We start from the raw sequence: 15,114 nt of genomic DNA on the forward strand, positions 1-15,114 counted from the left end.
GGAGAACGCGTCCAGGGCTGTTGGTGGCCGCGTCGTCCGCGTACGGGCGCGACGGGAGCGCAGGCCAGGTATGGCGTGGGACGCGGGATGTGGGCGACTGGGAGCGCCGTATGGAGCAGCGTGGCGTGCGTACGTATAAAGGCTCGCTAGCCTCTGTGTATCGGCAGGTGGTTTTGCAGCTGAGTTCGTGCTCAGGAAAGAAACTAAGTGGCCGTTCGTGCGGCCGGCGGCGTTCGTGCGCCGGGCAAAATCCTGCTGTGTCCTTCTCGTTCTTCTTTCTTCTACCTCCGTCCAGCTGTGAGAGAGAGCTAGCTAGGGCTGCGCCAACACTTGGTATACAGAGCTTCGGTTCGGGCGATCACCGGCGACCATGGCGCTCGTCCCACATGGCGGAGGCGCGGGCGGATCGGCGTCGATGGCGATGCCGATGCTCACGGTGGACAACTACACCGTCTGGGCGATCAAGGCGCAGGCCATCCTCGACGTGCACACCGTGTGGGAGGCGGTGGCGCCGGGCGATGCGGCGGTGAACGCGCGGAAGGACAAGACGGCGCGCGCGTTGCTGCTCGGAGCGCTACTGGAGGACGTGTTGCTGTAGGTGTCGACCAAGCTCACCGCCAAGGAGGTATGGGACTCCTTGAAGGTGAGGTTCGTCGGCGCCGATCGGGTCCGCGCGGCGAGGCTGGCGACGCTGCGCGGCGAATTCGACCCCCTGAAGATGGCGGATGGCGAGGAGCTCGACGTGTACGGCGGGAGGCTCGCGGCGATGGCGGCGAGGTACGCCAACCTCGGGGAGACGCTGGGCGACGCAGCACTTGTCAAGAAGTTGCTGGATACGGTGCCGGATCGCCTCTTCCCCGTCGTCGCCGGCATCGAGCAATTCCACGACGTGACGACGATGGCGTTCGACGAGGCGCTCGGGCGGCTGCGCGCGTTCGACGAGCGTGTTCGGCGCCGTGGACAAGACGGCGGCGAGCGCGGCGGGGAGAAGCTTCTCATGACGGCGGCGCAGTGGGCAGCGTGGGAGCGTCGGCACGGCGGAGCTCGGGACGACGACGACATGCGGAGCCGGGCGTCGGGCTTCGGCGGCAATCGGCGCGGGCGCTGTTACAAGTGCGGCGAGCGCGGGCACTTCAAGCGCGATTGCCCCCAGCTGCGGAGGGAACCGGCGGCGGAGCGCGCGCTGCTGGCGGACGTCGTTGGGGTCGAAGACGGCGGACTCCTCTGAGCCACGGCTTAGGGGGTGAATGTTAGACAAATAAACCGTGGCTCGGCCAGGGCGAGTCAGGCGCGCGTGCGTGCGGGTGCCAGACGAGCCGGGCATAGTCAGGGCCGTAGCTGCGTGTGTGTAGCAGCACGTGTACGTGCGCGTGTGTGAGCTTGTTGCCGATGGAGCCGGAGGAGAACGCGTCCAGGGCTGTTGGTGGCCGCGTCGTCCGCGTACGGGCGCGACGGGAGCGCAGGCCAGGTATGGCGTGGGACGCGGGATGTGGGCGACTGGGAGCGCCGTATGGAGCGGCGTGGCGTGCGTACGAGCGCACGTATAAAGGCTCGCTAGCCTCTGTGTATCGGCAGTTGGTTTTGCAGCTGAGTTCGTGCTCAGGAAAGAAACTAAGTGGCCGTTCGTGCGGCCGGCGGCGTTCGTGCGCCGGGCAAAATCCTGCTGTGTCCTTCTCGTTCTTCTTTCTTCTACCTCCGTCCAGCTGTGAGAGAGAGCTAGCTAGGGCTGCGCCAACATCCTCCCCTGTACAAAAATATACACTGCGTCTCGTCTCCCCTCTCCTGCCAACGGATGTTATAGCAGCTCGATGCAATTTGCAGATTGGTTGACATTCGGCGGTCACTTCTTTCTTCTCTCTTGTTATTCGCGCCGATTCCCAATATCTTTCAAACCTTGCACTACTTTAGCTTTCAGCCTATGCTGAAAAATATTTCCTTGCAAAGATGTTGACCTGCCAAATAGAAGCCCAAAAAGGCTGGGTTCAAGTTACTAATTAGCAGCTATTAAAGTTCTCAAGAAAATCTAGTCTGGCTAATTCTAAGTGGTTTCACGTGGATGCTCAAACTAAATAATAAAGACTGAATCTGATTTCCTTCAGCTCTTCGTCAAGCTCCTGTTCTGATTCTTTTATCTGCATAACCATAACAGAACAAAACTTGTGATTTTGCTTTGTATACAGAACAATGAAAGGAATCTTTTAAGATGCTAAAGTATCATATAAAATACAGAAAATGAGAAGTGTGACTGAACATTCGCCCCTAAAACTCCCAACTCTCCATAACAGAACAAAACAAAACGTTTCAGATCACATCATTAAATATCTTTAAGGATAGAAAGAAAAAAAAAGCACAATGTAGTCTGCTGATTTTCTAGTATCAATCATCAGCAAGAATGCTATTTCATTTTACAACAAAAGAAAGCAGCTACAGGTAGCTAGATGCATTGACCCAATAAATGGACAAACTGAAATGAAGACTACCTTGTGATCCTTCCAAAATTCTTTCACAATCCAAACCATGAAATAAAGTACTTCAGGGTTCTTACAGAAGATTACAAACTTGCAACTAAATTATCAGTAATGATATGCGCATTCCTTTTCAGAGCTTTAGCAAGGAGAGAGAAGAGCAGCGGCTATCCGAGGTAGAGGAAAACCAGGGCCAAACGGAGTGGTACCTGTAAGTGCATCTAGTGCCTTTTAGTGATTTTGGTGTATTGAAGACTTATAGGTTAAGGGACTGATGCGTTTGTGAGTGTACACATGTCTATAAGTCTATGAGGAGTTTGATGTTTACAGAGAAAGTCGACCCCTAAAAATGAATGTCTTCGTCTGAAGACTTTGGATTTCTGAAGACTTTCTGAAGACTTTGAAAGTGAAGAAATTGGTGTGACCATGAAGACTTGATATTCATACGAGGAACATGAACGGTGAAGACTTTTGTTTTCGTAGTTTCATTTTCTCTTTCTTGAATCATAGGAAACACCATACTGTTAAAGGGGGTCGAAGAAAAACTAAGGAAAAGTTTCCAAGTGATGCTCATCTCAAAATCCTACACCTACCAATCCCTTCGAGTGGAGCCATTGGAAATCTCATACAGTTCAGTCAATTTCTTTAGTGACAGAGACGAAGTTCTTCTGGTCTCTGAGGAATTTGTTCTGACCGAGGAGTTGGGAATTCGCCAGTGCGAATTGCCTACAAGTGAGGAACATGATAGCCCTGAGGAATTTGATAGTCAAATTTTCCGACCGTTGCTGTGCTATGCGCCAGCTGTCCCAAAATATCTATTCACCTAACGGTCATATCATTGAAGGGCATTTATGTCTTATCATGTCGGGCTGCTCCCTAGGCTATAAATAGCTGCCCCCTACAACCACTAGCTGGTTGGCTGCTCCGAGAGAAACTGACACTTGTCATTGAGAGCATCCCATCCTCCGAGGACTTTGAGCGAAAATCATCAAGTGAGGAAAACCCAAACCCAAACACCTACAAACCCAAAGTGATTGAGCATCACTGAAGAAATTGTTCATGTGTGGATCCGACGCTTGTTACCTTTGAAGACTGTGCATCTTCCAGACGGTTAGGCGTCATGGTCTAGAGCATCCAAGAGGGAATTGTGGATCGCCGAGTGACCGAGTTTGTGAAGGTTTGGAAGTCACCTGAAGACTTACCACTAGTGATTGGGCGAGGTTTGTGTGACCTTAGCTCAAGGAGAATACGGTGAGGACTGACTGTGTGTCCTGAGGTTTAAATACCTAGCCGCTCCAACCAGACATACAACTGTCACAACAGTTGGAACTAGTCTAACAAATCATTGTCTTCACCAAGCCTACTGGTTCTATTTGCTCAACCCTTCCATTTCCTCATTACCGTGTTGTGTGCTTGTTCATATCTGTTTGAAAACTTTGACTGAAGACTTTCTCAAATTTCTCAGTTCAATTTCTTCAGTCTGTTTGTCTTCATCCTGTTTATCCTGTGCTTACGCTTTCTGTACTCTGTGCTTGTTTTCATTTCATCATGACGAATGTTCTTATGTTCTGTTATGTTTGCATCTGAGTACTTATTCCGCTGCAAGTAGTTCTTCGCTAAGGAATTTCCTCACCCACAAATTCCTCAGTGAAGAATTCATAAAAATCACCAATTCACCCCCCTCTAGTCGACTTAACGCACCTTCAATTGGTATCTGAGCGAGATACTCCCTTGTTTTGTGTGATTTTGGTTTAACCGCCTGGAGTTTTAGTTATGTCGACTGCACGTATGATCAAGGTCTACCCCTACTGGAAGAATAAGATACGAATGCATCTTGAGGCAATTGATAACGATCTCTGGTATGTTGTGGAGAATGGTGTCCCCTCTGTCACTCCTACCATCAACGCTGCTGACGTGAAGAGATTCAAGCAACTCGAATCTCAAGCGAAGGACATCATATGTGGCCATCTGAGCAAAGGGCAGTATGGTAGAGTGAGTGCTTTGGAAACTGCTAAGTGACACATCCATTTTGTATCATGCTTTTATATCGATATTTATTCCATTATGGGCTGTTATTACACATTATGTCACAATACTTATGCCTATTCTCTCTTATTTTACAAGGTTTACATGAAGAGGGAGAATGCCGGCAGCTGGAATTCTGGGCTGGAAAAGGAGAAAATATTAGAGACCTATTCTGCACAACTCCAAAAGTCCTGAAATTCCACGGAAGTCAGTTTTGGAATATATTAAAAATATTGGGTGAACAAAGCACTAGAGGGGGCCACACCTTGTCCACGAGGGTTGGGGCGCGCCCCCTGCCTCGTGGGCCCCCTGGCAGGCCTCCGGTGCCCATCTTTTGCTATATGAAGTCTTTCGCCCTGGAAAAAATCAGAAGGAAGCTTTCGGGACGAAGCGCCGCCGTCTCGAGGTGAAACCTTGGCGGAACCGATCTAGGGCTCCGGCGGAGCTGTTCTGCCGGGGAAACATCCCTCTAGGAGGGGGAAATCATCACCATCGTCATCACCATCGATCCTCTCATCGGGAGGGGGTCAATCTCCATCAACATCTTCACCAGCACCATCTCATCTCAAACCCTAGTTCATCTCTTGTATCCAATCTTTGTCTCAAAACCTCAGATTGGTACCTGTGGGCTGCTAGTAGTGTTGATTACTCCTTGTAGTTGATGCTAGTTGTTTTATTTGGTGGAAGATCATATGTTCAGATCCTTTATGCATATTAATACCCCTCTGATTATGAACATGAATATGATTTGTGAGTAGTTACGTTTGTTCCTGAGGACATGGGAGAAGTCTTGCTATAAGTAGTCATGTGAATTTGGTATTTGTTCGATATTTTGATGAGATGTATGTTGTCTTTCCTCTAGTGGTTTTATGTGAACTTCGACTACATGACACTTCACCATTATTTGGGCCTAGGGGAAGGCATTGGGAAGTAATAAGTAGATGATGGGTTGCTAGAGTGACAGAAGCTTAAACCCTAGTTTATGCGTTGCTTCGTAAGGGGCTGATTTGGATCCATATGTTTCATGCTATGGTTAGGTTTACCTTAATACTTCTTTTGTAGTTGCGGATGCTTGCAAGAGGGGTTAATTGTTAGGTTGTTATTACTGTAGTTCCTAATGATAAAGATGAATTGATCCCACAAAGAATTGTTACAGGTTATAGAATGGTAATTGATTTCCTAATGATACATATTAGGTTTACCTTAATATGTCCATTGTGTCCCTAAGAAGGGAGGTATTACTGTAGTTCCTAATGATAAAGATGAATTGATCCCACAAAGAATTGTTACAGGTTATAGAATGGTAATTGATTTCCGTAAACTAAATAAAGCTACTAAAAAGGATCATTACCATTTACCTTTTATTGATCAAATGCTAGAAAGATTATCCAAACATACACATTTTTGCTTTCTAGACGGTTATTCTGGTTTCTCTCAAATACCTGTGTAAAAGAGGATCAAGAAAAGACCACCTTTACTTGCCCTTTTGGTACCTTTGCTTATAGACGTATGCCTTTTGGTTTATGCAATGCACCCGCTACCTTGCAAAGATGTATGACTTCTATATTCTCTGAATTTTGTGAAAAGATTGTTGAGGTTTTCATGGATGATTTCTCCATATATGGAACTTCTTTTGATGATTTCTTAAGTAACCTTGATCGAGTTTTGCAGAGATGTGAAGAAACTAATCTTGTATTGAATTGGGAGAAGTGCCTGTTTATGGTTAATGAAGGTATTGTCTTGGGGCATAAAATTTCTGAAAGAGGTATTGAAGTTGATAAAGCTAAAGTTGATGCTATTGAAAAGATGTCGTGTCCTAAGGACATCAAAGGTATAAGAAGTTTTCTTGGTCATGTCGGTTTCTATAGGAGGTTCATTAAAGACTTCTCTAAAATTTCTAGGCCTCTGACTTAAGAAAGCCTTGATTTTTGCACCTATTGTTCCACCTGATTGGAATTTACCCTTTGAAATTATGTGTGATGCTAGTGATTATGCTGTAGGTGCTGTTCTAGGACAAAGAGTTGATAAGAAATTAAATGTTATCCAATATGCTAGTAAAACTCTAGACAGTGCCCAGAGAAATTATGCCACTACTGAAAAGGAATTTTTAGCAGTTGTATTTGCTTGTGATAAGTTCAGACCTTACATTGTTGATTCTAAAGTAACTATTCACACCGATCATGCTGCTATTAAATATCTTATGGAAAAGAAAGATGCTAAACCTAGACTTATTAGATGGGTTCTCCTACTACAAGAATTTGATTTGCATATTATAGATAGAAAGGGAGCTGAGAACCCCGTTGCAGACAACTTATCTAGGTTAGAGAATGTTCTTGATGACTCACTACCTATTGATGATAGCGTTCCTGATGAACAATTAGCTGTCATAAATGCTTCTCGTACTGCTCCATGGTATGCTGATTATGCTAATTACATTGTTGCTAAATTTATACCACCTAGTTTCACATACCAGCAAAAGAAAAAGTTTTGCTATGATTTAATACATTACTTCTGGGATGACCCACACCTTTATAAAGGAGTAGATGGTGTTATTAGACGTTGTGTACCTGAGCATGAACAGGAACAGATCCTACGCAAGTGTCACTCTGAGGCTTATGGAGGACACCATGCTAGAGATAGAACTGCGCATAAGGTATTGCAATCCAGTTTTTATTGGCCTACTCTTTTCAAAGATGCCCATAAGTTTGTCTTGTATTGTGATGAATGTCAAAGAATTGGTAATATTAGTAGACGTCAAGAAATGCCTATGAACTATTCACTTGTTATTGAACCATTTGATGTTTGGGGCTTTGACTATATGATATGTCTCCAACGTATCTATAATTTTTGATTGTTCCATGCTATTATATTATCAATCTTGAATGTTTTATATGCATTTGTATGCTATTTTATATGATTTTTGGGACTAACCTATTAACCCAGAGCCCAGTGCCAGTTTCTGTTTTTTTCCTTGTTTTTGAGTATCGCCGAAAAGGAAAACCAAACAGAGTCCAATTGACCTGAAATTTCACGGAGATTATTTTTGGACCAGAAGAAGCCCATGGAGCATCGGAGATGGGCCAGAAGAGTCTTGAGGCACCCACGAGGGTGGGGGGCGCGCCCTACCCCCTACCTCATGGCCGCCTCGGAGACCCCCCTGACTTGTTCCCGACGCCAAAACCTCTTATATATACAGAAACCCCAGAACATAACCTAGAACGAGAGTTCCGCCACCGCAAGCCTCTGTAGCCACTAAAAACCAATCGGGACCTTGTTCTGGCACGCTGCCGGAGGGGGGATCCATCACCGGTGGCCATCTTCATCATCCCGACGCTCTCCATGACGAGGAGGGAGCAGTTCACCCTTGGGACTAAGGGTATGTACCAGTAGCTATGTGTTTGGTCTCTCTCTCTCTCTCTCTCTCTCTCTCGTGTTCTTGATTCGGCACGATCTTGATGTATCCCGAGCTTTGTTATTATAGTTGGATCTTATGATGTTTCTCCCCCTCTACTCTCTTGTAATGGATTGAGTTTTCCCTTTGAAGTTATCTTATCGGATTGAGTCTTTAAGGATTTGAGAACACTTGATGTATGTCTTGCATGTGCTTATCTGTGGTAACAATTGGATATTCACGTGATCTACTTGATGTATGTTTTGGTGATCAACTTGCGAGTTCCGTAACCTCGTGAACTTATGCATAGGGGTTGGCACACGTTTTCGTCTTGACTCTCCGGTAGAAACTTTGGGGCACTCTTTGAAGTTCTATGTGTTGGTTGAATAGATGAATCTGAGATTGTGTGATGCATATTGTATAATCATACCCACGGATACTTGAGGTGACATTGGAGTATCTAGGTGACATTAGGGTTTTGGTTGATTTGTGTCTTAAGGTGTTATTCTAGTACGGACTCTATGATAGATCGGACGGAAAGAATAGCTTCGTGTTATTTTACTACGGACTCTTGAATAGATTTATCAGAAAGAATAACTTTGAGGTGGTTTCGTACGCTACAATAATCTCTTCGTTTGTTCTCCGCTATTAGTGACTTTGGAGTGACTCTTTGTTGCATGTTGAGCGATAGTTATATGATCCTATTATGTTATTATTGTTGAGAGAACTTGCACTAGTGAAAGTATGAACCCTAGGCCTTGTTTCCTAGCATTGCAATACCGTTTGTGCTCACTTTTATCATTAGTTACCTTGCTGTTTTTATATTTTCAGATTACAAAAACCTATATATATCATCCATATTGCACTTGTATCACCATCTCTTCGCCGAACTAGTGCACCTATACAATTTACCATTGTATTGGGTGTGTTGGGGACACAAGAGACTCTTTGTTATTTGGTTGCAGGGTTGCTTGAGAGAGACCATCTTCATCCTACGCCTCCCACAGATTGATAAACCTTAGATTATCCACTTGAGGGAAATTTTCTACTGTCCTACAAACCTCTTCACTTGGAGGCCCAACAACGTCTACAAGAAGAAGGTTGTGTAGTAGACATCAAGCTCTTTTCTGGCGCCGTTGCCGGCGAGGGGAGTGCTTGAAGGTATATCTTTAGATCTTGCAATCGAATCTTTTAGTTTCTTGTTTTATCACTAGTTTAGTTTATAAAAGAAAACTACAAAAAAAAATGGAATTTAGGGTGCCCCATATGCTTCATCTTTCTAATGTCTTATGTGAAAATAAGGATTCCGATAATTGTGCCAAAGTGTTAGAAGAAGAATGCATTAAAATGTTTCACACTAAATCTTTGAATGATGAGCATGATTGCAATGTTTTTAGTATGAATTCTTTGAATATCCATGATGCTAATGATATGCAAAGCCACAAGCTTGGGGATGCTATGTTTGATGAAGATGATATTTTTAGTCCCCCAAGTTTTGATGTGCAAATTTATTTTGATGAAAGCATGCCTCCTATCTATGATGATTATTGTGATGACATGTATGCTATAAAGAATAATGATAACCATGAAACTTTTCATCTTGATTTCAATTTTCAATCCCATGATAGTTATTTTCTTGAATTTGCTCCCACTATTCCGAATAGGAAGAATTTTGCTTATGTGGAGAGTAATAAAAATTCTATGCTTGTGGCTCATGAAAATAATGCTTTATGTGATAGTTATATTGTTGAATTCATTCATGATGCTACTGAAAATTATTATGAGGGAGGAATATATGCTTGTAGGAATTGCAATAATATCAAGTTTCCTCTCTATGTGCTTAAAGTTTTAAAGTTATGCTTGTTTTGCCTTCCTATGCTAGTTGATTATTGTTCCCATAAATTGTTTGCTCACAAAATCCCTATGCATAGGAAGTGGGTTAGACTTAAATGTGCTTGCCAAGTGTTTCATGATGCTCTCTTTATGTTTCAATTCTTATCTTTTATGTGAGCATCATTGAAATCATCATGCCTAGCTAGCGGCGTTAAACGTTAGCGCTTGTTGGGAGGCAACCCAATTTTGTTTTTGTTCTTTACTTTTTGCTCCTTTTTAGTAATAAATAATTCATCTAGACTCTGTTTAGATGTGCTTTTATGTTTTAATTAGTGTTTGTGCCAAGTAGAACCTTTGGGAAGACTTGGGTGAAGTCTTTATGATCTTGCTGTAAAAAGCAGAAACTTTAGCGCTCACGAGATTAGCTGCCATTTTTTACTGGAGAGTGATTTTAGGTTGATTCTTTTTGAAGAAGATTAATAGACAAATTCCTCAGGTCCACCAACTTATTTTAGAATTTTTGGAGTTACATAAGTATGGAAAGTTACCAGATTACTACAGACTGTTCTGTTTTTGACAGATTCTGTTTTCTATGTGTTGTTTGCATATTTTGATGAATCTATGAGTAGTATCGGAGGGTATGAACCATAGAGAAGTTGGAATACATTAGATATTACACCAATATAAATAAAGTATGAGTTCACAACAGTACCTAAGTGGTGATTTATTTTCTTATACTAACGGAGCTTACGAGTTTTCTGTTAAGTTTTGTGTTGTGAAGTTTTCAAGTTTTGGGTAAAGATTCGATGGACTATGGAATAAGGAGTGGCAAGAGCCTAAGCTTGGGGATTACCAAGGCACCCCAAGGTAATATTCAAGGACAACCAAGAGCCTAAGCTTGGGGATGCCCCGGATGGCATCCCCTCTTTCGTCTTCGTTCATCGGTAACTTTACTTGGAGCTATATTTTTATTCACCACATGATATGTGTTTTGCTTGGAGCATCATTTTATTTTATTTTGTTTTGCTTGATGTTTGAATAAAATACCAAGATCTGAAATTCTTAAATGTTAGAGAGTCTTCACATAGTTGCATAATTATTTGACTACTCATTCATCTTCACTTATATCTTTCGGAGTAGTTTGTCATTTGCTCTAGTGCTTCACTTATATTTTCTTAGAGCATGGCGGTAGTTTTATTTTGAAGAAATTGTTGATCTCTCATGCTTCACTTATATTATTTTGAGAGTCTTTAGAACAGCATGGTTATTTGCTTTGGTTATGAATTTAGTCCTAATATGATGGACATCCAAGAGGGATATAATAAAAACTTTCATATAAAATGCATTGAATACTATGAGAAGTTTGATTCCTTATGATTGTTTTGAGATATGAAGATGGTGATATTAGAGTCATGCTAGTTGAGTAGTTGTGAATTTGAGAGATACTTGTGTTAAAGTTGGTGATTCCCGTAGCATGCACGTATGGTGAACCGTTATGTGATGAAGTCGGAGCATGATTTATTTTTTGATTGTCTTCCTTATGAGTGGCGGTCGGGGACGAGTGATGGTCTTTTCCTACCAATCTATCCCCCTAGGAGCATGCGCGTAGTACTTCCTTTCGATAACTAATAGATTTTTGCAATAAGTATGTGAGTTCTTTATGACTAATGTTGAGTCCATGGATTATACGCACTCTCACCCTTCCACCATTGCTAGACTCTCTAACACCGTGCACCTTTCGCCGGTATCATACACCCACCATATACCTTCCTCAAAACATCCACCATACCTACCTATTATGGCATTTCCATAGCCATTCCGAGATATATTGCCATGCAACTTACCACCGTTCCGTTTATTATGACACGCTCCATCATTGTCATATTGCTTTGCATGATCATGTAGTTGACATCGTATTTGTGGCAAAGCAACCTTTATAATTCTTTCATACATGTCACTCTTGATTCATTGCATATCCCGGTACACCGCCGGAGGCGTTCACATAGATTCATATTTTTTTTTCTAAATATTGAGTTGTAAGTAAATAAAAGTGTGATGATCATCATTATTAGAGCATTGTCCCAAGTGAGGAAAGGATGATGGAGACTATGATTCCCCCACAAGTCGGGATGAGACTCTAGACTAAAAATATAAAAATAAAAGAAAAAAAGCGGCCATAAAAAAGAGAGAAAGGCCCAAACAAAAAAAACAGAAAAATGAGAGAAAAAGAGAGAAGGGGCAATGCTACTATCCTTTTACCACACTTGTGCTTCAAAGTAGTACCATGATCTTCATGATAGAGAGTCTCCTATGTTGTCACTTTCATATACTAGTGGGAATTTTACATTATAGAACTTGGCTTGTATATTCCAATGATGGGCTTCCTCAAAATGCTCTAGGTCTTCGTGAGCAAGCGAGTTGGATGCACACCCACTTAGTTTCTTTTGTTGAGCTTTCATACACTCATAGCTCTAGTGCATCCGTTGCATGGCAATCCCTACTCACTCACATTGATATCTATTGATGGACATCTCCATAGCCCGTTGATATGCCTAGTTGATGTGATACTATCTTCTCCCTTTTGTATTCTCCACAACCACCATTCTATTCCACCTATAGTCCTATGTCCATGGCTCAGGCTCATGTATTGCGTGAAGATTGGAAAAGTTTGAGAACATCAAAAGTATGAAACAATTGCTTGGCTTGTCATCGGGGTTGTGCATGATTTAAATATTTTGTGTGATGAAGATAGAGCATAGTCAGACTATATGATTTTGTAGGGATAGCTTGCTTTGGCCATGTTATTTTGAGAAGACATGATTGCTTTGTTAGTATGCTTGAAGTATTATTGTTTTCATGTCAATATTAAGCTTTTGTTCTGAATCTTATGGATCTGAATATTCTTGCCACAATAAAGAAGATTACATTGATAAATATGTTAGGTAGCATTCCACATCAAAAATTCTGTTTTTATCATTTACCTACTCGAGGACGAGCAGGAATTAAGCTTGGGGATGCTTGATACGTCTCCAACGTATCTATAATATTTGATTGTTCCATGCTATTATATTATCAATCTTGGATGTTTTATATGCATTTGTATGCTATTTTATATGATTTTTGGGACTAACCTATTAACCCCGAGCCTAGTGTCAGTTTCTGTTTTTTCCTCATTTTTGAGTATCGTAGAAAAGGAAAACCAAACGGAGTCCAATTGACCTGAAATTTCACGGAGGTTATTTTTGGACCAGAAGAAGCCCACGGAGCATCGGAGATGGGCCAGAAGAGTCTCAAGGCACCCACGAGGGTGGGGCCGCGTCCTACCCCCCTGGGCGCGCCCCTACCTCGTGGCCGCCTCGGAGACCCTCCTGACTTGTTCCCGACGCCAAAACCTCTTATATATATAGAAACCCCCAGAACATAACCTAGATCGGGAGTTCCCCCGCCGCAAGCCTCTGTAGCCACTAAAAACCAATCGGGACCCTATTCCGGCACCCTGCCGAAGGGGGGATCCATCACCGGTGGCCATCTTCATCATCCCGGCGCTCTCCATGACGAGGAGGGACTAGTTCACCCTCGGGGCTGAGGGTATGTACCAGTAGCTATGTGTTTGATCTCTCTCTCGTGTTCTTAATTCGGCACGATCTTGATGTATCGCGAGCTTTGCTATTATAGTTGGATCTTATGATGTTTCTCCCCCTCTACTCTCTTGTAATGGATTGAGTTTTCCCTTTGAAGTTATCTTATCAGATTGAGTCTTTAAGGATTTGAGAACACTTGATGTATGTCGTGCATGTGCTTATCTGTGGTGACAATGGGATATTCACGTGATCTACTTGATGTATGTTTTGGTGATCAACTTGCGAGTTTCGTAACCTCGTGAACTTATGCATAGGGGTTGGCACACGTTTTCGTCTTGACTCTCCGGCAGAAACTTTGGGGCACTCTTTGAAGTTCTATGTGTTGGTTGAATAGATGAATCTGAGATTGTGTGATGCATATCGTATAATCATACGCACGGATACTTGAGGTGACATTGGAGTATCTAGCTGACATTAGGGTTTTGGTTGATTTGTGTCTTAAGGTGTTATTCTAGTACGAACTCTATGATAGATCAAATGGAAAGAATAGCTTTGTGTTATTTTACTATGGACTCTTGAATAGATTGATCAGAAAGAATAACTTTGAGGTGTTTTCGTACCCTACAATAATCTCTTCGTTTGTTCTCTGCTATTAGTGACTTTGGAGTGACTCTTGTTGCATGTTGAGGGATAGTTATATGATCCTATTATGTTATTATTGTTGAGAGAACTTGCACTAGTGAAAGTATGAACCCTAGGCCTTGTTTCCTAGCATTGCAATACCGTTTGTGATCACTTTTATCATTAGTTACCTTGCTGTTTTTATATTTTGAGATTACAAAAACCTATATCTATCATCCATATTGCACTTGTATCACCATCTCTTCGTCGAACTAGTGCACCTATACAATTTACCATTGTAGTGGGTGTGTTTGGGACACAAGAGACTCTTTGTTATTTGGTTGCAGGGTTGCTTGAGAGAGACCACCTTCATCCTACGCCTCCCACGGATTGATAAACCTTAGGTCATCCACTTGAGGGAAATTTGCTACTGTCCTACAAACCTCTGCACTTGGAGGCCCAACAACGTCTACAAGAAGAAGGTTGTGTAGTAGACATCACTATAAGTGACCGTTTCCTTCGTCTAATGGGTATACACATATTTTAGTTGCTGTTGATTACGTTACTAAGTGGGTAGAAGCTATTCCAACTAGTAGTGCTGATCATAACACCTCTATTAAAATGCTTAAAGAAGTTATTTTTCCGAGGTTTGGAGTCCCTAGATACTTAATGACTGATGGTGGTTCACATTTTATTCATGGTGCTTTTCATAAAATGCTTGCTAAGTATGACGTTAATCATAGAATTGCATCTCCATACCACCCACAGTCTAGTGGTCAAGTAGAACTAAGTAATAGAGAAACTAAATTAATTTTTGCAAAAGACTGTTAATAGATCTCGAAAGAATTTGTTCAAGAAACTTGATGATGCATTATGCGCCAATAGAACTGCATATAAAAATCCTATGGGTATGTCTCCGTATAAAATGGTTTATGGAAAAGCATGTCACTTACATCTCAAACTAGAACATAAGGCATATTGGGCCATTAAAGAGCTCAACTATGATTTCAAACTTGCCGGTGAGAAGAGACTATTTGACATCAGCTCACTTGATGAGTGGAGAACCCAAGCCTATGAGAATGCTAAACTGTTTAAAGAAAAAGTTAAAAGATGGCATGACAAAAGGATACAAAAGCGTGAGTTTAATGTAGGTGATTATGTTTTGCTATACAACTCTCGGTTAAGATTTTTTGCAGGA

The 15,114-nt window shown here is 42.4% G+C and overlaps 1 pseudogene; it reads left to right on the top strand.

Annotated features, from left to right (window-relative positions):
• The first annotated feature begins 620 nt into the window (after window positions 1–620).
• LOC141020910 (uncharacterized) lies at window positions 621–2,359 on the top strand (annotated as a pseudogene).
• Window positions 2,360–15,114: the final 12,755 nt, after the last annotated feature.

The sequence above is a fragment of the Aegilops tauschii genome, chromosome 3, assembly GCF_002575655.3.
Source record: "Aegilops tauschii subsp. strangulata cultivar AL8/78 chromosome 3, Aet v6.0, whole genome shotgun sequence".
Taxonomy (NCBI): domain Eukaryota; kingdom Viridiplantae; phylum Streptophyta; class Magnoliopsida; order Poales; family Poaceae; genus Aegilops; species Aegilops tauschii.